The sequence below is a fragment of the Adiantum capillus-veneris genome, chromosome 15, assembly GCF_014529385.1.
Source record: "Adiantum capillus-veneris isolate H3 chromosome 15, ASM1452938v2, whole genome shotgun sequence".
NCBI classification, from domain to species: Eukaryota; Viridiplantae; Streptophyta; class Polypodiopsida; order Polypodiales; family Pteridaceae; genus Adiantum; species Adiantum capillus-veneris.
Genome location: NC_140945.1, coordinates 130,682,268 through 130,705,764, shown reverse-complemented (window position 1 = coordinate 130,705,764; position 23,497 = coordinate 130,682,268).

Here is a 23,497-nt window from a genome sequence, read left to right as displayed (position 1 = left end):
GTGCTCAAGAGCCGAGCTTCCACGAGCTACCTCTCCTTGTTGCTCCACCACTATCTTGTATCAATAACATCCGATCTCTTAATCTAGCTTATCTGCAGCTTACATTTCACCGACTTCTTGAATAGCAACTACTCAGTATACATGTTTGCCTTGTTGGTTGAAGGTTATCTTGCATGATGGTCAAATTGAGGCTTCCAAATGTGTTGATCGTTGATCAAACCAGCCCCAATGAGCTCAACTTTGAAAGCTTCCTCTTAGATACACCTTGAATCTGCTTTAACATTTGCACATGCATTATGAAAGTGGTCGAGTATAGGATGGTATGCCTTGTGAATGCACCACGTGAGGAAAATCTAGAAACATCAGCATAAATTTTGGGCTTATGCATTAAAGTCGAACGATGACATGTTCTTTTCCTTTAAGAGATTCTTGTCAATTGTAGAAACTTAGTCTGGTAAAAAGATAAAGACTTTACGTTCATATAATGGTGGAGACTACATCATCAAAGAGTTTTTAGACTTCTGTACAGGAAGAGGAATGAAGCGTGAGTTCACTGCTCCTTATACTCCAGTTCAAAATGGTGTTGCTAAGAGAATGGACCATTGTTTTATTTGATCACCACATGCATACTTGCAGTTTCATGTACGTGAGGAGTTTCATGCTTCAGCTTGTGGCAATCTCATGTATGCCATGGTGCCGACGAGACTTGACATTGCATATGTAGTGGGATTTCTCAGCAGGTAATAATCTAATCCTAGAAAGAATCTTTGGGATTCTATCAAATCAATTTTTAGATATTTAAGTAGCACAATCGCTAAAAAATTACTCTATGTTTGTGGAGAGTTATCCATGAAGGGATATGTTGACAGTGATTATGTAGGCTATGTTGACAATTGTAAATCAACGACTACTTGGATCTACACTTTTGAGGGTTCTACTATTTCTTGGAGATCCATTCTTCAAAATTGTACATCAATTTCCACTTCAAAGGTAGGGTATGTCTCTTTGAGTGAAGCATACAAAGAAGCCATATGGCCTACTCGTCTAGTGGGAGATCTTGGACTAGAGCAGAAGATACTAGTTCTTCACTATAATTGTAAGAGTGCTATTGCCTTGGCTAAGAATCCAGTGTTTCATGCAAGAACAAAACACATTGATGTGCACTATCACTTCAATCGCAGTTTCATTCCTGGCAACAAGAAGCTTGAATTGGTGAAGATAGATACATTAGAGAACGTAGTGGATACACTCACTAATAATCTCTCAAGCAATCAATTTCAACATCGTTGTCAGGTGATGGCATCGGGTGAAGATGAGTTATTATTCACTAATTGTACAGGCTCTATAGTTTTACACACTCCCACATTGGCCATCAAGTGGAAGAATGTTGGGCTGCTGATGACCATGTAGGTTGGCCGCCCACCGCCCATCACTAACTTATGTTTGATAACCTTCAATTGTACAGATATACAATTATGAGCCAGACACATAAGCTAATGCGCTATTGTGTGCTACAGAGAAGAAGAGGGCTTGCTTTCCCTCATCACATATGTCTTGTGCGCTCTCTCTCTCTCTCTCTCTCTCTCTCTCTCTCGCATGTATCTTTGCTCTTCTGCTTCCCTTCACTTTTATCCCTTCTCTCAAAAGAGAGGGAAATTGAATTCCTCACTTCACCCCCTACTAGGGCTTAAAAGAAATATATGAGAAGCTTAGAAAAAAATAGCTTAATTAATGAAGTTGCACTCTTAACCATACACATTATTAAACTTAATGCCTTGAATTATAAAATTCTTACATGTTTATGCAAAGTTCATATTTTTCCTGACAAGATCTTAGACATCATCTAGTGCATCTAGAGGTGTATAATTGAGTTTAGGGGATGGTTTGCACACATAGCAATGGATTTCCAATAGTAACTTGAGGTAGGCAACACTCATATGTATGTCATTTAGGGAACCCTCATTTTCACTCAAAATTAATTTAAATCTTCTTAGGCTCTCCTTAGGGTAGACTTGAGGTAGGAAACACTCATATAAATATGTACCTCATTTAGGGAACCCTCGTTTTGACTCAAAGTTATTAAATCTTTTTAGGCTGTCCTTAGGGTAGACTTACACTTATGCTAACATTCCTTGGCTTTTAGTTTTGACATTCGGTTTTCTATATTTTAGTTTTTTCCTTCTTTTGTTTCTTGGTATCAATACTGAAGATTTTCCTTCTTTGATGCAATAATGTCTTTTTGTTCCTTGTTTTTGCAAATTGTTGTGGTTTGTTTTCTTTCCTTTTCTTTTTTAGATCTTTTGTTTGGGGTGAAGAGTGTGCCATAAATATGCCCGCAGAGGCCAATGTGGAAAAGAGTCCGTTGCGACCGCATGTTTTTTTAGAGCTCTGTTCTCTTGAGGAGAGCCCCATTTTTTTTCGTTGGGAGAGAGGCTATGATATGTCAGGTACATTTTTTTGTGATGGTGATTTTGATGTTGCTTGGTATGGAGTGCATGCTTGTTTTCTAATGGGTGCACGAAGTGCTGAAGATAGGCCATGGGTGGCCTATAAACATGAGGATATGTGCTGGGGTGCAACACTATGGTGTGGTGTTACAGGCGGATGGAAGAAGCCACTACCAGGTTTTTAATCGAGGTGGAAGCGATTTGATGCAAGGCGTTGGGCAACCCACTTGAAGTTTTGGTAGTAGAGCAGAATAAAACTATATATATGTTTTGGTTTATGATAGTGTTTGCCAATGTTTGCAGTTGATAGAAGAATAAGCATGTATGTGGTTGAACATAAATGTTCAACGAGGGGTTGGGCAATGATGGTGCATGCAAAGTGTGTTGACCATAGAAAGTGGCACAGGTAGTGATATGTATGCTAGCAGGTGCATGGCAGAGGGCTAGAGCAGATGGGAAGAGCTTGGGCAGACAGGTAGAAACGGAGATGTATATTTTATGTGGGTTTTTAGACTAGAAAGGTTGCAAAGTGGTCCAGATAGGATGGCAAGTGAAGGATGGTCAAATGGCTAGTTTTTGGCTTGGATATGAAGAGCTTGAAGTGATAAAGGAAGAGGTCCATACGGCTCATCAAATAGAGCCACAGAGACCGAGATATAGCGAACTGAAGTTGGATACCAATTGACCGCGGTGCGGTATAGGGAGGTTTTTCCAGTTTTTGGTTGGCTTGGTTGGAGTGTCTAGCGAGTTTGACAATCGACAATCGGGTCGATGGACTACTTGTTAATTTATGGCTCGACAATTGGGTCGGTGAGCACCATATGGTAGAGCACCCAAGGAGGGGCAAAAAATGGTTTTTTATTTTTTCCATTGGAGGGTTTTTTGGTGAGTTTTGAAAGCCAGTTAACCCGAAGCCTCCACGTGGAACCACGTTTAATCCCACATGAGAGGCGAGGTGTAGAGATGGTAGTCTATATGGGCTGGGGTGTAAGCCCATTTGGAGACATATGGAAAGAGAGAGAGAGAGAGAGAGAGAGAGAGAGAGAGAGAGAGAGAGAGAGAGAGAGAGAGAGAGAGAGAGAGAGAGAGAGAGAGAGAGAGCTCTTGTTTGTGCTGGCCATGGCGGATGGCCTTCGGGCGTGGCTCGCGGTCGCGAGGTGGCATGTGGTGGTGGTTTTAGACAATCGGGGTGCGACATTGATGGTGAGGGTGATACGTTGGTGGCGCAAATGATTTGTGATGCGGCAAGGCTAGTCAGAGGTGGTTTCCCATGCTCGTAGGAGCTCCAATACTTTTGACGAGAGAGAGGGAGAGCAGTGGCGGCGCCGTTGGTGCCTCCCTAGGTTGTTGTTTATGCCCGGGGCGGTCACTTATCAAAAGCTTCCTATATCACGTGCGTTCAAGAGGTTATTAATAATACCTCAATATACATACTATATTTACACTACGTGCCTGTTTAAAAAAACCCCACCCCCCTCTGTATGTATACATTTTGATACATTTTGATCTTTTAATAATCCTCTCCGGTTAACTCACGTGATAGCATACACATTCTAAAAAGTGACCGCCCCGGGTGTTTATGTGTGAAGTTGGAGAACAAGATGCCAAGGTCGTGAGGCTGTTCACATGCAGTGGAAGAGAGAGTTGGGAATGGAAAGTTGGCCAAGTGTCCGGGCCATGCATAGATGCTAAAAAGGGAGTATGACATGTTCGAAAATGCAAAAAATGCCAAAGGATACTCAATTGAGCAGCACCAGCTAGGAAACAAATTATTATTTTTTTGTGCTTTATAAAGCCTTATAAAGAGAGAATCACACGTAGCTACAAGGGTTTTTTTTTTTTGCTGCCATTTTTGGAAGGCTTTGGGCCATTTTTTGGTTTGGGGAACTATTGGAGCTCCGTTGTTGAGCGTCGAGCCGGCCTATGTAATGCCGAGAAGTGGATATGGAGAGATGGTGTTGATGCAAAGTCGGAGGGCTACCTATTGATATTTTGTGCTCGCTGATGCTTATGCCGGCTTGGAGCTAGAGCTGTAATTGGTCGTGTTTTGCAAAGTGAAGCCATCATTATTTTGCATCTAGTGTCGATTCCCCCTTGTTCGTTCTCTTCTTTGTTGTGTGCATGTGTTTTTGGGCGTGTGTTGGCAATCCTGCCTGCCCTGATGGTCTATTGTGCACAGAGGGATTGAGAGAGGTTGTGTGTGTGGTGAAGGCCGTGAATCGAGCTTCACAGGATGATTGGGCTTTGTTTGTGTTGTCGTATAGAGTGTGTGCGTATGGTGGTGTGAAGATGGTGGTTTTCCTATGGCATTGTTGAGTTTTGAAGGTGAACTCTAGTGGTGGGGGTGTTGTGTATATCCTGGGCTATAGAGAGGCGTGTTGACTGTGTGCCGGGTGTGTTCCCCTTTCCCCCTTTTCAATGGCTACCAACTTTGACCTTCAATATCTTGTTCATTTGAACTTTGTTTGACAGACTTTCACTTCCTGTGGCCTTCATACACCTTATACTTTGCATAAAAACCCTGGTGAGGCTCCAAAAACTCCAAATGGCGCAGCGATTGAGGCGATCTATTCGGCACAGAACTGGCCCCCTAATAAAACTTCACCTGGCAATAACTTGGCAACCGTAACTCCAAATGAGGATTTGAAAATATTAACATGCTTCACAAAATGAGTACTTTAGGCCCATACATTCACGTCATCTTTGATCACCTATCTCTGTTTGCCCTCTCTATCCCAGTAGATCTGCATTGCACTCCAACTTTAAACAGCCATGTCTTGCAGTCAATAGCTCCATTTGACAAGCCGTTCAGACCATCTCGCTCATCACTTCAAGCTCTTCACCCTCAATTAGAAAACCAACCCTGTAAGCATCCATCACATGTGTTAGAGGATTGATCGAATGGGTGCCCACTTGGTCGAACATGTAGCTGGACACCACATTTGTGCTCTATCATTTTTCCAAGCTAGTGTAGTGATACTTTGTGCAAATCCTGATTCCATCGTAGTAGGTCAATTCCCTGAGTTGTAATTCTGTCATGATAATTGTAAAGGTCCATGTGAGCCGGCCATTGTCCATTTAGAAAGCCCTAGCTATAAAGGTGAATAACTCTAATGTGAAAAGGGGGGCTTATCTTTGAAGAAGAAGAGAGCTTTGTTGTATGTATGCTCAAGCAATTATGAAGCTCATATTCTGACTAGATAATCTGCTTTCAATTTCAAAACTTGCATTGTGTTCCTCTCTCTTTGCTCTTTCAATCAAGTGTAAGCATTGTTAGTTTTGTTGAGGTTTGTGACTACGCGTTTGTTACCATATACATGTGGGAGTGATGTGTGTGAACACACTTAGGACCGCCAGGGAATTTTTTCCCTCACTAGGAGGTTTTTCCCCCCGTGCATTGTATGTACGCCCATCACTCTAGGGCTAACTTATTTTCTATTGCACACTAAGTAATACATTCTCGATTGTGTGCCTTGAGCTTCCTTCGTCTTCTCCAAGCTGTGTGTGTTTTTCTGCAATCCTAATTCCAAAAATTGGTATCAGAGAAGATTGCGTCCTCCTGGGCTCAGTCACCAGCAGTGCCCCTTTACATGCCATCCCATTAGGCCCTTTTTGAAGCCCATCTGGTCTAAGAAACCACATAAAGCATACATCTCTAATGCCGCTTGCCTGCCTAGGCCTTCCACATTTGCTGCACCAACGCCGTATTTACATCCATTTGCTCAAGATTCAAGTCATGAGCAGCCACAAGGCTTAAGAAAAGCCTAATGGAATTCATTTTTACAGTAGGAGAAAATACTTCATTGAAGTCAACACCTTTTTTTTGAAAAAATCCCTTTACCGCAAGCGTGGACTTGTACTCTTCTTCTCGTCTTCTTCTTCCTTCAGCTTGTACATCTATTTGTTTTGTATTGTGTGCTGACCTTTAGTCAAATCAACCTATTCTCATGTTTGATTGCGACACAATGAGTCCACTTGCTTGCATGCACTTTGTCCATTCTTCTTTGGATTTGTGCTGCATGGATTCTTCACATGACTCTGGCTTTTCAAAACCTGAGACCAAAAGATGATTGAAGGAAGGAATGAACCTCTTTGGAGGTCTACTTACTCTTGTAGATCTTCAGGGTTGAGATTCCTCATGTGGTTGATGTCATTGCAAGTTTTCACTACTTATACTCCTTGAGTCTTCATTATCCTCAAGCTCCATGTACTCATCACCTATACCTTTTGTTTGTATTCTTTCCAAGTAGTCTTTGAGACATCCCTACTCCTCAAGATTTTACCATCTTTGGGATCCCATAGGTGATACCCAAAGTTCACTTCTCCATAGCCAATGAAGAAATACTTTGGGTATTAGAGCATATTGGTCCACTTTACCTACCACATTGTCCTCCAATGTTGGCTTGCTTCCTTGAGAATCAGAGTCCTTCTTCTTCTTGGATGAGAAATCCTTCTTGACGTGGCCCTTCTTGCCGCAATTCCAACACTCAAGAGCTGATTTTGTGCATGACTTGCTCTAATTCTTGAACCTCTCCTTGTATAAGAATCCTTGGAGACTGCTTGGGAGATCCTCCTCCCTACCACCCTGAATATAGACCTAAGACTCTTAGTCTTGTCAGCTTGGATTCCTACACTACAAGAGGTACTTCACATTAGCGACTCTCGCACTGCGACGCTCAAAAGTGAAAATCCACGGCATCGCTATGAGCATCGCTATTTTCTTTGTTGCATAGTGACTCCTATAGCGATGCCGATAGGGGTAAAAAATAAACCGAGAGCGCCCAAAACTGAGATCTCAGATCTGAGTTTCGGTGCTCAAGCGAAAGAGGTAAACCCGAACTCCCTCCCCCCCCCCCCCCCCCCCCCCCCACACACACACACACACACACACACATACACACACTTATCTAGATGACAATTCCTTGACTAACCCTCGGCTAACTTCTTACCTCTTTGGTAATCTCGCTCTCGCTATCTGGACGATAGTGTCTTTATTAAACCTTGGCCGACTTAGCTAAAGCTTGAATGTGTTGGTAGACTTTATCCATAAACTGTTCAGTTTGGAAAATAATGACCCATGACACACACACACACACACACACACACACACACACACACACACACACACACATTATTTGGGTAACACATAATGGGCGGATTATTATACAAACTAATGGTCCTCTGAATATAGGATGCCTTGAATTCCACCTCAAGTCTACTAGTAGACACATCCAACTTTAACTTGACAACATAACACACATCTGCATCCTATTGGTCCAAGGGCATGCATGGACATTCACATGCTAAAAACTATTGATAAGGTGGTTGTTACACACATTAAGGATCATGTAACACTTGCATTTACTCGGAAGGACATGATTTCTCTATAAGGAAGCTAGTTGAGTCCCCTCCAGTTGGCTTTGAATTACGTTAGTGCGCACACATATATGCTTGCATTACTGGCAGTTGGCTGACTTAATTAAGTTTCTATCTTTGGGGAAAGATTTATGTGGTTGTGCATAGGTACACCAACTTACACAGCATGAGCCCTCACAACTCCCTCCCTCAACTGCCTCGTTGGCCTCATAATTACGCATGGGAATGTTTTCTCTGTCTCTAAAGTGCACATGGATGCCTTCCTCTTTTTTCAACCTACTCATCTACCTGTCTTAAATTTGGGTAATCCCCCCTTCCCCCATCTTCGTGAGCTATATACGAGGTGATCCCCTTTTTTTCTCGATAATATATTTTTGTAATCCTTCTCTCGGCTGCGTTCTCAGCAGTAGCGTTATTGCATTCCTTCTCTGAACACTCGTCGTTGCTCTGCGTTCTCAGCACTAGCACCCATACATGAGGAGTTCCCCATTCGCACGCCAAGATAGTCTCATGTGTGCCTCTCTCTCTCTCTCTCTCTCTCTCTCTCTCTCTCTCTCTCTCTCTCTCTCTCTCTCTCTCTCTCTCTCTCTCTCTCTCTCTCTCTCTCTCTCTCTCTCTCAGAGGAGCTCCTAGGGTTTACGCTTATGGCCCTGCAGACATTTATTTTTCTTCATTCAAGAAAAAATTACGTACCAAAAGGAGGCATTGTGAACACCTTCAAAATCTTGGTACCCCATCGTGGTGCGTCCTCTATTCGATCAGATGCATAGCGGATTCTTCATGCTGTCGCCACCTATTGCAGGTAGAACAATATTGCTTTCTTGTTGAACCATACCCTCACAGTACTATTTGAGTATGCCTCTCACCCTTTCAATCATTTCACACACACACACACATACACACACACACATGCACACATGCATGCACACACACATGCACGCGTACACACCCTCAAAGAGGGACAAAGATTCAGCCAGGATAAACCTCACCCTTGCCAGCTATTGTCATCTGCTAACAGCTTCAATTCTTGTGATACTCAAGCCAGTGGAGTCAACAACATAAAAATCCGTCATAGGCTTAAATGGAAATTCAAATTTGGGAATCGATTTTTACAGAATACATGGTCCAACTCCATGAAGAGGTAGGTGCACATGCACCTACTTAGAATCTGAACATGATCATGTCAGTAATTTTTTGGCTTCTCTGGCTTTTCTTTGAACTACTTTTGCAACAACAGGGTTGACCTAATGAATTAAAAACACGAATTTATGTGTATGAAATCTTCAATTTTTTGCATAAAGAGCATTTTGTGATTGCCGAGGCAGTATTGTGGATTTGGAGATTGTAATATCGGTTGTGGGATGGTATTATTGCAGATTCATAATGGTACATATGTCCTAATGGTTTTTTTAATAAAAAAGAGCTTTGCTTGCAAACTGAGCATGGTTTAAAATACATAACGCCTTAAAATGGCATGACATATGTAACGTTTAATGGTCTAAAAACTTATGTGTAGCGGAAATTAGCATGAACATAGTGGGCATTTCATTAGAATTGATTCCTAATGAGAATTACAAGAGTGCTTGGGTGGAGAGAGCAACAAAAAGCATAACACCTAGTTAGATAGCATCAACAATACTTTCAAAAGAGAGAGAAATTAAGCTATTGACAATAGTTGAGGACCGGATTTGCATGGAGCCAATCCCCCCTCCAAAAGGCTTTGTATTATGGTTTCTCCCATCAAGAGAGACATTGTACAATACAATTCTTTGTGTTCCTTCAAGACTAGCTAGTGCAATGAAGATGAAAGCTTCATGCACTATGCAAAACACTTAGCAAACACAACTTTAATTATCCCCGTTCTCAGACCCAAGACCTCACACACCTTCGAAGATGGTGAGAGCTAGCAGGGTATGAGAGTAGATTGAGAGGAAGAAGGAGTATCTTACGAGAAAGATGTACATCTCCTCACATAATCACTTATATTAGCATAGCTTAGCTTAGTAATTAGCTTGGTAGAGGAGATGAGCATGCATTGAAGCTTGGCTCTTGGTTGGATTTGCATCCACATGCTAAGAGTGTGTCGATGTAGGCTTCTATCTCACAAGCTTGGAGTAGGTGATGAGCTCTCCATTAAAGCTTGGGAAGAGATAGTCTTCTTTACTTCACACATAGACTGTGTGTGAGTGTGTGTGTGATAATGCCTTGCAAAAATCAGCCCCCTCTCTCTCTTGGGCGAGCCCTCTTGCTATTTACTCTTGCAGGCTCCCCATTGGACCTCCCCAAGTCAAGCCAATGGCTATTAAGCAGCATAAGTGATAGCCTTCTGACATGTGTCCCCCTTTCCCCTTTTGTGAGAGCTTAATCAATTAAACTTAATTGATTTAAATGAATTAAATCCCCATTGGACCTTTCCCCATTCTGACCAATAGGAATTAAGTAGCCCATTGGGCTGCTCAATTCCTATTGGACCCCTTCACGGGCTGTCCAATAATCAACCAGGAGACTTAATTTTCATTGGTTCTTTTTATTAAGTGTTTTTAAATTAATTAAACTAGATTTACTCTAGCCTAATTCTCATTGGTCCACCTCTAAGGCCATCCAATAGGAATTGGGTACACCTTGTGGGCATCTGGCCGGCCTAGGGAGCTGACATGTGTACCTCATTTCCTTTGTGTAAAGGGAGCTTGTGTGTGTGTGTGTGTGTGTGTGGACTTCTCTCTCATCCCCTAGAAGAAAGGCTCGCCCCTCCCATGTAGGGATATGCAAAGACTTTTTTTTACACACACAAAGCATCCAATTCCCCTAGGTTTGACCTTTGGACATAACCTTTGAATTTTGGAACCTTAGCATTTTGGAAGTCTTAATGGGCTGAACCTTAGGGTCTTTTTAGCCCATTGTTGCACATGGCTCTTTTGCAGATGGCCCCCCCTTTGGATCCCTATTTTTCCTCCTTTGGATCCCTACTGTGGCCGGTCTGCTAGCTTAACCAATATTCTAGTTTTTTCTCCCTTGGCACTTCCCCATATTAAATGATCAGTTTAACATGAGAAAATCATATAGGAGAATTAGACATTGATTATTATGACATTACCTCTCTCTTGAAATCATAGTCGTCCTCGACTATGGTGTAGAGAAGATAAAGCATATTCATGAGTCCTTTTCTTAGCAGGTAGAGGATCCTTATGTTACCCTACGACATCATTCCACAATGGATGACTAGTCCATTTGGCGCTTGAAAGCCTCAGGCTGCTGCAAGCATGTTTGCACATTAGCCCTATCAATCTTCCATAGTAGAGTGACAAGCTCTACTTGGTGTTTGGGAGACGTCGTCTCCGCAAACTTGATCTAAGCATGCATACTACTTCATTTTTGTGCACAATAAAGAAAAAGAGAGTCTTATAATACAAAAAAAACTTTGTTCATTTTTAACATTTTGTAAATTTGCTTACTCTTGGGAAGCATTGTAAGCATTGACAAGGTTTAGGTTATCCTTTAATTGTATGCCTTGCATCCATCTAGCATCTTCAAAAGGATAATTCTTAAACTTAATAAGATATCGTCGGATAGTCTTACCGCCTCTTAGTACCTTGTCTTCATGTCGGAGAATGGACTCGGGCTGCAGCACCTCCTCTTGGTCCTCGATCTCGGGTGGGTCTTCAATAGTTGGTTCTTGAGGTGGCTCTCCTTTGTAAGGCTTTAATAGGCTCACATGGAAAGCATTGTGTATGAGCCAATGATTGGGCAACTTGAGTTGATAGGCCATCTCATTGATTGGTCTAAGAATCTGGAAGGGACCATAGTACCTTTTTGCTAGTTTAGCATAGTACTTTTGGTGGCCCGTAGGATTCTTGCCCGTCGTGTGCCTTAATCGAGCCTTGGGAAACTTTAATAAGACCCAATCATTTTCTTTAAAGGTTTGGGCTCTTCTGTGCTTGTCAACAGCAGCCTTTTGCCTTTGCTGTGAGATAGAGATAGCATCCTTAATCTTTTGAAAAGATTCTTGTAGGTCTCGGCTATACTCATCTGCAACGAAGATCTTCCCATGTACCTTAAGTAGCAAGGGACTTTTTGATCTTCCCTCAATTACCTCGAAAGGTGCTTTTCCCGTGGAAGTATGTATAGTGTTATTGTAAGCATACTCTACTAAGGGTAAGTACTTCTCCCATTGGGATCTTTCATCTACTTCCGTTACATAGGCTTTTAGTAGATCGAGAATGGTTAGGTTAACTATTTCACTTTGGCCATCCGTTTGTGGATGATAGGCCGAAGAGAAGTTTAGCCTTGTCCCTAAATTCTCAAAGAGACCCTTCCAAAAATTACTGGTCATTCTAGGATCTCTATCCGACACTATGGACATTGGCAAGCCATGGTACTTGAAAATTTGTGAAATGAAGAGGGTTGCCATTTGATGGGCTTTGATAGTCTTTTTGACAGGTATAAAATGAGCTTGTTTACTGAACCTATCTACTATTGTCCATATTCCCGTATTCCCATGGATAGACTTAGGCAATCCAAAGATAAAATCCATGGATATGCTCTCCCATGGTGAATTAGGGATTGGCGAGGGTTGAAGCAATCCAAGTTGCTTCCCTCTATCAAATTTTGTCTTTTGGCATACCACACATTTAGAAACATACTCTTGTATGTTTACTTTCATGGTAGGCCAATAGAAATATGTTTCAATTCCCTTTAAGGTAAACTGAATCCCCCTATGCCCCGCATAAGGTGGAGCATGAGATTCATACATTACTTTCTCACGTAGTGAGTTAGTAACACATAGTCTATTGCCATAGAGAAGATAACCATCTTGTAAAGTAAATGGTTCTTCTTTCTTCCCTAATGCAAGGGCTGAAATCACATCTCTAAAGTTGGGATCAATAGCGTACTCATCTATAATTGAAGATAGATCATTGTGAGTTGCTATGGAAACCCCATTCACTCTCGGTCGTCTTGAGAGTGCATCAGCTACTTGATTATGCTTGCCAGCAATGTGAGCAATATGAAAATGAAATTGCGAAAGGAAATTTGCCCACCTCATTTGTTTGTCGGAGAGCTTGGTCTGCGTCATGAAGTACTTAAGACTTTGGTGATCCGTTTGCAGAATGAAAGGAGTCCCCAATAAATAGTGCTTCCATGAGTCTAAGGCATGTAGAACTGCAAGGAGTTCCTTTTCATATATGCCTAGGGCTTGCTCAACAGGGTCGAGCCTTCGAATCTCATAGCCTATGGCGTGCCCTTCTTGGAGCAAAACAGCTCCAAGGCAATCACCACAAGCATCACATTGGACCTCAAATGGTTTTGAGAGATCCGGTAGTGTAAGCACAGGTTGAGACATAAGCTTTTATTTAAGCTTTTCGAAAGCATTGTTCTCCTTAGCTGACCATGTATACTTAACTCTTTTCTTTGTTAGGTCATGTAATGGTCCCGCAATTTGTGAGAACTTTTCTATGAAGCGTCTATAGTATGCACACATACCTATAAAGCTTCTTAGTTCATGAAGATTCCTTGGTTTAGGCCATCCTTTTATTACCTCTAACTTTGATGGATCCATTTGGATGCCATCCTGAGAGATAATGTGACCTAAATATTGAATCTCTTGCAAGAAAAATTCACTTTTCTTTCGATTAACATAAAGTTTATTCTCTCTTAAAACTTGAAATATTACCTGGAGGTGTTGCTTGTGTTCGTCTAATGAATTAGAGTAGATGATAATATCATCAAAGAACACTCCAGTGAAGGTTTGATGAGGCCTGAACAGCTTCTCCATCAAGCGGTTGAATGTGGCTGGTGCATTGGTCAAGCCAAAAGGCATGACAATGTATTCGTAAATACCAAATGTGGTGCGAAATGCGGTCTTTACAATGTCTTGATCAACTATCCTTATTTGATGATAGCCACTTTTTAGGTCAATCCTACTGAAGTAGGTCGATCCTTGTAGCTTATCAAATAGGTCTTCTACCTGTGGAACGGGAAACCTATCTTTGATAGTGATCCTATTTAGTGCTCTATAGTCGACACAGATACGATATGTGCCGTCTTTCTTTTGCACTAATAGCACAGGTGAGCAAAATGGAGATGAGCTAGGCCTAACCGTGCCCTTCTCAACTAACTCATGCAATTGCCACATAATCTCCTCTTGTTGAGCTTGAGAAACTCTATAAGGAGGTTTGTTAGGCGGTGAACTTCCTGGAAGAAGTTCAATTGCATGGTCATCATTACCTCGTTTAGGAGGTAGCTCACAAGGGATGTCCTCAATAAAAACATCTTGAAACCCCTTGAGAAAATTGGATAACTCTAATTCCTTTTGGTTGCTTTTATTTTCTTTTGCTAAAGCATTAGGTTCATTTTGAGAATCTTTAACAAAAATCATGTACACAGAAATAGAGCTCTTTATTGACTTGTTGAAAGCTGGTGTATGTACAATGGGAATAGTGTTACCCATTTCCTTAGCATCTATATACCTGTCTTTTTCCCTGAACTTAAGATTCTCCTTTCAGGAAATTTAACATCGGTAGCCAGGCGGTCAAACCATGGTGCCCCTAGGATTACATCCTCATGCTTGAGAGGAGAGATAAAGAAGTCCTCTTTGTCCACATAGCCTTGTACATGAAGCCTCAATTTCCAGATAAAGGGAGTGACTGAAGCTTCTTGCCCCTTGAAGGCACTGTTTGCGGGCAGGACATCTCCCATCTCGTAGGATTGTATGCCTAGCTTGGTAGCCAACTCTATAGATATAAAATTGTGAGTAGAACCAGGGTCAAAGAGAATAAAAGCATCATGTTCTCTTACCTTTCCCCAAGCATGGCATAGAGGAGATCCTTTGTGGTGAGTTTGGTGAGTCTCCTCGTCTTGGATTTCAACCAAGGAAGCTCTAGGAGGATCTTGGCGGTTGTTCTTTTGGGGACAAGCGCGGTACGCATGCCCTTGCTCGCCGCACTTGAAACACCAGTTATCCTTACGATAACGCTCAAGCTCTTCAGGAGAGAGTTTGTTCTTACCTTTGTAAACTCCCTTCTCTTTAGCTTTGTTGAAGTTGCCCTTAGGAGACTTTTGGACATTGTCCTTCCCCTTAGGCTCATTGGAACCCTTGTTTTCCGTGGGCTTATTATTTCTTTTAGCCCCCGTTTGGAAATTGATTCGAGAGGCCACCATAGTATGGTGTATTACCGCCGATATGGTACGTGGCCTTTGGGAGTTGACATACTCCGCCATTTCTTTGGTTAAGCCCGCACAAAATTGTTGCTTTTGCTTTTGCTCTCCAAAATCCAACTTTTTGAAGACAATGGCTTTGAGTTGTAGGTCTCAAAACTTGTCTACATATTTGTGGATGGGTTCATAGGGAGAGAGCTTTAAGCTTCGCCATTCAGTGAGTACTTTGTCTTTGGCATCGTTGGCCAAAAACTGCTTCATAATGGAAGCTCTTAAAGCTTTCCATGTTTGTGGAGCTTCACCGTTGGCTCGTAGGCTAGACCACCATTGCCTACTGGACTTTTGAAAGTGCATAGCTACATGGCGTAGCTTAGAGGACTCCGTGAAGCCCTCATCTCCAAACGCCGCATCAAATTTCTGGATAAAGGCCAAGACTTTGTCCTTAGCACCAAAGGTACCATCATAGGTAAGGAAAGAGATGCTCTTCCCTCCCTTTGAATTTCTTCAGCTTGGATGACCTCTTCCATGCGGCATAGGATTTCCTATGGCCTCTTCTTTTTGATGGTTCAAAGGTTGCACCATCACTTTCTTCAGAAGGTGAAGAATTTGAAGAAGGTGGAGAAGAGGGTGACCTCTTTCTCGCCTTTTTCTTGTCTTGATCTTCGTCGTCTTTACCATCACTTTCATAAGAGGAAGAGGATGAAGAAGATGGAGAAGAGGAAGTCCTCTTTCTCGCCTTTTTCTTCTCTTGGTTTTTATCATCCCTCTTTGAATTATGGCGTGGAGAAGAGTGTGATGGTCTTCTCCGCTTTGGTGGTGATGGAGAGCATTTAGCCCGCCGTCTTCGTGGAGCCATCTCCGCTGAGGTGGCAGGAGACTCACTTCTTTCTCGTTCCTTCGGTGGAGGCTCTTGAGTTCTCCTTTGGGAAGGAGATGCATCATCAAGAAGTAAATTCTTGAGCCCTTCGTACGGATTCTCTTCTTCTTCCAGAATCGGAGAGAGACCTCTTTTGGGAGTCTCACAAGGAGGCTTCCTAGGTGTTCTATCATCATGGTGATGAGCTTGGAGAATCCCGTGAGCACGGAGCTGCCGTTGCACTTCGCTTTGGAGAGATGGATTGCCCATGGCTTGTTGAAGCCTAGAAACAAGATAGTTAACACTAGAATGGTAACCTAACAGGACATAAAAGTGTCCTTTCAGGGTTTTGGGAAAAAATTCCAAAACCATAGTAGATCCACTCATTTTGAAAAATCCTTTCATGAGCTTATAGTTCAATAACTACCTTATATGGAAAAAACGAGAAACTTGTAATTTTTCTCATCCCTTGGTCACTACAAGCCTCCAAAGTTGATGGACCAGTGCATTTTTCCCAAAACAGCAATTTCTTACGATTGATTGCATATAAATAAGAGTGGAGATTTTTGTAGGACATGAGATAAAATGCCTCGTTAACTTCAATGGGTTGGTGACCAAAATATATGGTTGCTTTTACCTCACTAATGTTTTTTTGGGCAAAAAAAAAGGTACAAAAAAGTTGCATTTTTGCTATTCTGCGGACCTATCATCAAAGTTTCTATAGTCACGCTCAATACAGATACTATATACATGTTTTCTTAGTTCCCTTTGGGACTTTGGATTCAAAAGGAGCCATGGAGCATGTCAAAAGGATAATGGATCTCTTACAATTGGAACCTTGGGGGCAATGCTAAAGTGGTAAATACAGCAAACATTAAAAAACTGGGTTTAGCATTATGACCTCGAAACCATAGAAACTACTCAATATCTAGCCAAGTTTGTAGTCTATTATTAGATATGGTTACTACCTACAAAATACACACAATTGGCCTAAGAAGCTAGCAATATTGAGAAAGTTATACTTGCTACTCTAAAATGTATCGTATTCTTCAGCAATCAAAAAACTCAACCATCATCATATACTATGCTATATAGCATATTAGGTCCCCCAAAACTCAAGGAAGATTAGATTTATGTTATACATTACACTTACACAATCAAAATTGAATTTGAATATCAAGAAAGCCACCAAAAAAACCATAAAAGTGCTAATTTTGGCCAAAAAACAGGATTATGCAATTCTTGTAAATTGGTCATAACTTTCAATTTTAACACTTATCTCTCCCTACAAGCATCAAAACATGTTGAGAACTATGAAGGCCTAACCTCTAGCCATATAAATCTCACAAACATGAAGTTTAGAGTGGTATAGTTGCCAAAAATTGAAAAAAAACGAAAAACAGGACCCGTTTTTTCACACAGTTTAGGTTCAAAAATGTTGTGCCAGAGTAAGGTTAATGGTGAGATCGATACTAAAAAAAAAATGCTAAGTTTTTTTCAGCTCATAAGGCAACTTTGTGGATATATAGCACCTAGAAATTCATTTTCATACTCTTCAAATAATTCAAGCAAAATGGTCACTTAACAGGACACAAAAGTGTCCAAGGACATAAAAGTGTCATGTTACCATTCTAGTGTTAACAAGCATTGAAGCATCATTAGTAGCTTGCTCATGAGCAAAATTAAAGTTATCAACATTAATTTCTTTCTCTTTACTATTGTCAGCCATTCTAACAACTTTTAGGTGTAAACTTTTTAGGTGTACTTTGGCACTTCAAGCCCTAGTTGCTACTCCTCTTTACCCCTTTAGAAAAAGCACTCAAGCTGCTGTACCCGCGGCTCGAACACCATTAAGATAGGGTCTTTCGACACCAAAACAGCACCGGCTCTTGTCAAGCTTCTAATAGATCAATAGTGGTTAAGCTGTAGGCAAGCCGCGTAGGACTCCACTATTAAGACCATAGCTCTCGACAGTGATGCCCCATTAACTGCACGAAGGCAGGCGCACTGCAAGGCTGAAAAATCCCTATTATACTTACTCACAGGAAATTAATAATACCAACCATTTATAGCTAGCTTGAGGACCTCCCTTCTTGAGCAAGAAAACAGAAACCTTGTACTCTGATACCAATGTAACATTTAATGGTCTAAAAACTTATGTGTAGCGGAAATTACCATGAACATAGTGGGCATTTCATTAGAATAGATTCCTAATGAGAATTACAAGAGTGCTCGGGTGGAGAGAGCAACAAAAAGCATAACACCTAGTTAGATAGCATCAACAATACTTTCAAAAGAGAGAGAAATTAAGCTATTGACAAGAGTTGAGGACCGGATTTGCATGGAGCCGGTCCCCCTTCCAAAAGGCTTTGTATTATGGTTTCTCCCATCAAGAGAGACATTGTACAATACAATTCTTTGTGTTCCTTCAAGACTAGCTAGTGCAATGAAGATGAAAGCTTCATGCACTATGCAAAACACTTAGCAAACACAACTTTAATTATCCCCGTTCTCAGACCCAAGACCTCACACACCTTCGAAGATGGTGAGAGCTAGCAGGGTATGAGAGTAGATTGAGAGGAAGGAGGAGTATCGTACGAGAAAGATGTACATCTCCTCACATAATCACTCATATTAGCATAGCTTAGCTTAGTAATTAGCTTGGTAGAGGAGATGAGCATGCATTGAAGCTTGGCTCTTGGTTGGATTTGCATCCACATCCCAAGAGTGTGTCGATGTAGGCTTCTATCTCACAAGCTTGGAGTAGGTGATGAGCTCTCCATTAAAGCTTGGGAAGAGATAGTCTTCTTTACTTCACACATAGACTGTGTGTGAGTGTGTGTGTGATAATGCCTTGCAAAAATCAGCCCCCTCTCTCTCTTGGGCGAGCCCTCTTGCTATTTACTCTTGCAGGCTCCCCATTGGACCTCCCCAAGTCAAGCCAATGGCTATTAAGCAGCATAAGTGATAGCCTTCTGACATGTGTCCCCCTTTCCCCTTTTGTGAGAGCTTAATCAATTAAACTTAATTGATTTAAATGAATTAAATCCCCATTGGACCTTTCCCCATTCTGACCAATAGGAATTAAGTAGCCCATTGGGCTGCTCAATTCCTATTGGACCCCTTCACGGGTTGTCCAATAATCATCCAGGAGACTTAATTTTCATTGGTTCTTTTTATTAAGTGTTTTTAAATTAATTAAACTAGATTTACTCTAGCATAATTCTCATTGGTCCACCTCTAAGGCCATCCAATAGGAATTGGGTACACCTTGTGGGCATCTGGCCTAGGGAGCTGACATGTGTACCTCATTCCCTTTGTGTAAAGGGAGCTTGTGTGTGTGTGTGTGTGTGTGTGTGTGTGGCTTTATCTCTCATCCCCTAGAAGAAAGGCTCGCCCCCTCCCATGTAGGGATATGCAAAGAATTTGTTTTACACACACAAAGCATCCAATTCCCCTAGGTTTGACCTTTGGACATAACCTTTGAATTTTGGAACCTTAGCATTTTGGAAGTCTTAATGGGCTGAACCTTAGGGTCTTTTTAGCCCATTGTTGCACATGGCTCTTTTGCAGATGGCCCTCCCTTTGGATCCCTATTTTCCCTCCTTTGGATCCCTACTGTGGCCGGTCTGCTAGCTTAACCAATATTCTAGTTTTTTCTCCCCTGGCACTTCCCCATATTAAATGATCAGTTTAACATGAGAAAATCATTTAGGAGAATTAGATATTGATTATTATGACAACATAGATTAAAAAAATTAGGAATAATTGAGATCGTTAATATGTAAGACAATTTTTTGTTGTTGTTGAAAGTTGACCTGACCGTGATGAAGTTATCTGACATAAAATGATGAATATGAAGAATAAGGTAGGTGCAGAACTTTACAAGTTTACCTTTCGATCTATACTTGATGGATGATACTTGGGAAGAGTCTTCTTGAAATACGATGCAAGTGGATATACGGGATATGTGCTAGTTGTGTTATCGTAGCCTCAAACCTACTGTGTAGGGTCTCTTTATGAGATGGCATATACTGTTTCTTTTGAAAATTTCCCCAAAATACAAACAAGCTCTGCCAAAATTCGGTCAAACACCAATTATCATATTGACTAATAGCTCAGGAAAAGGGTAATCCTCCTAAGAAAGGTCCCTATTGAGAAACCTTTGAAAATTTGTCCCCAATGGTTTTTGGGGATACTGTTTTACATGATTCTCTAAGACTCTAGTTATTCTAAATTTAGATGACAAACATCATTATGGGATGGGGGAACTATCTTATAACTTGCTTACTTGTGTGGGTGGGTAAACTTAAAGAAATGGGATTCCTCAATCAAAGCCATTTTATTCATAGCCTTAAAGGGTGTTTATGATACTACAGGTTTGTGTTTTTTGGATTGATTCTCATTGCATAACATATAGACATAAAAGTAATTGAGGACATGTTTTTTGACGGTTATATGTGCTAGTGACATGTGATGTATTGCTAGGTTTTGACACATAACATACAAGGTTTTTTTCCAGTAATGATGCCGTAAACTTCCAGGAGGGTCTCATTGAGAGATGGCATAAACTGAGTATTTGAAATAGTAATCGAATTACAAGGGAGATACTGTCCGATTTTTTTCAGGAGGTCTACAATGATCTTTGAAACAAAATTACCAAAAATATATAGGTATCTGCACCATATATGGTAGTAGTCATTAGCATCATTTCGGGGGAAACTCAATGAATTATTGAGACACACATGATTTGACAATCAAAGTTTATCTTACTTAAAATCCCAACTTAATGATCAATCCTAAGGGTAGGCTGTAAACTAGGTCTACAGGTGTGACATGAATGACAACTGGATCCAGTGTCGGCACCTGCAATACACACAAACATAGCCAGTTCTAATTGAATGTTTTTGTATGGATGTAGGTAACAGCTGGATCCTTCTCCATGTAGATGTAGTGGAAGCTCATCCCAAAGGGTGGGCACACAGAGATACAACATTGAAATATCCATTTGTAATGATCAAAGATCAAATTTTTGATCTAAATGACTGTATTATCCATTAAATACAGAATATTGTATTGGTATATATGAAACGTTAATTAAGTTCTATGACATATATTGTTATTTAATATATTATTTAATACCATTGTCTAAGTATGGTTCAAATATGAGGGGATTTTTCATACTTAAACACACACTCCTTTTTCCTACTAGTCTTTGGTTGGACTAGTGCCATACTTAACAATTGGAATTAGATAATATATTAAATAATAATGTAACTGCTCCAATTTATCTTCACATTTTAGCGACGCTCAAAAGTGAAAATCCACGGCGTTGCTATGAGCATCGCAATGGACGTCACTATTTTCTTTGTTGCATAGCGACGCTCAGAGCGATGCCAACAACGGGGGTAAAAAATAAACCGAGAGCGCCCAAAACTCAGATCTAAGTTTCGACGCTCAAGCGAAAGAGGTAAACCTGAGCTCTCCCTCTCTCTCTCTCTTTCTTCCACACACACACACACACACACACACACACACACACGAAGAGAGGAAGGAGAGCCATGTATGCTCCTTCCTTTTCCTCTCTCTCATGTTCCCTTCCCCTCTCTCTCTCTCTCTCACACACACACACACACACACACACACATTGTGTCTTTGTGTGTGTGTGTGAGAGAGAGACACAGAGAGAGTACACACATGCATAAACAAAAAACACATACATACACACATGCATAAACAAAGAATGCATACACACATTGAGAGAGAGAGAGAGAGAGAGAGAGAGAGAGAGAGAGGAAAAAAACCAAAGAGAGAGAGAGAGGAGGAGAAGACGAAAAGAGAGAGGTAAGGGGAGAAAACAAAGAGAGAGAGATAGATAAAAAAAGTAAAGAAAATATGACATGAAATGTAATATTAAGATTTAGGGTTAGGTTAGATTTATAATTACATTTCAAATTAAGTTAGATTAAGATCTAAGATTAAGTTAGATTACATTTAACTTATATTTAAAATTTACGCTAAATTTAAAGTTAGGTTAGACTTAAGATTATGTTAAGATTTAAATTAGATTTAAGATTAGGTTAGATTTATGTTTATGTTGAGTTTAAGATTAGGTTAGATTTAAATTTACGTTAGATTCAAAATTAGAGCAAGATTTAAGATTAGCTAGGTTAGATTTAAGTTAGATTACATTTAGGTTTAGGATTTAAAAGATTGGATGATATTTAGGTTTATGTCCACTACATAAACTGTCATGTAAACGTGGGTGTGTAGATTTCTTGTACCCACAAATATAGGCATTGCCCAATAAAAACAAGATTATAACCCGGTGGTTCTGATCTCCGTGCACCTCTAAACCGAAGTGTGCGGGGATCAGACATGACTAGAGAATGTGAGGTAGCTTACAATGTGAACACACACACACACACACACACACACACACACACACACACACACACACACACACACACACACACACACACACACACACACAGAGAGAGAGAGAGAGAGAGAGAGAGAGAGAGAGAGAGAGAGAGAGAGAGAGAGAGAGAGAGACGGAGGATGCCAACAGAAGATTAAATTTATGTCCAGGTTATAATATTTTTATATTCATTATGAGTAGTGACGACGATGTGGGTTAATCAAACCGCATGTTGAATAAATCACAAAACTCCTCACATGAGGAGGGCAAGAGACTCGAAAGAAGTGAGTGCAGGATCAAACAACTTTACAAAAGTAAGCAACTAGAGCCATGAGAGGAAGTGAAAAGATTTTCAAATCTCTCTATTACATAAGGGAGCAAGAGCCTAGAGATGGTGTATCTTGGTGAGCGTAAGGGTTATGGTAGTAGAAGCCATGGGTGTAGTAATGGCACAAACATTGCAAGTACATGCACTATATGTGTAGGGAGGAGCATAGGTGTGTGTGATGAGCTCAATAGCTGGTGTGTTTTAGCGGTTATAGTGATTGTTATTAGCATAAGGGTTATAGTAGTAGGGTTGAAGTGCGCCTAGCTCAAGGGGTGGTGGTGGGTCCTCCACCCAATAGTCTGCACCCTTGCATGTTGTATAGCGCTCTTTTGATTTTGCACTCACATCTTGGGCAATCCATGGCCACGTGCAGCTCCACCACCTGGTTTTTCGACTGCAAGATTTGATTGTGTGTGCTCTCTCTCTCTCTCTCTCTCTCTCTCGCCCATGAAGGCAGACAATATGCTCGTGAAGGTAGGCTATCTTATCAACTACTCTGGAACCCCCCCCCCCCCCCCCCCCCCCTCTCTCTCTCTCTCTCTCTCTCTCTCACACACACACACACACACACACACACACACATGATTAGTTAGCGTTATAACGGTCTCTCTCTCTCTCTCTCTCTCTCTCTCTCTCAAACATGCATGCACATACACATAACAAAAATGCAGATTTGCCGCAATACAGGTACACTAGGCAAGACGCAATAGGATTGTGCAACCCATTTTACCCTGACACTCTCTCTCTCTCTCTCTCTCTCTCACACACACACACACACACACACACACACACACACACACACACACACACACACACACACACACACACACACACACACACACACACAAGCTGAAAATTTATGGTTATCGACTTGTCTATCCATCACTCAAGTTGAATAGAAGAAGAATGCGTTCTAT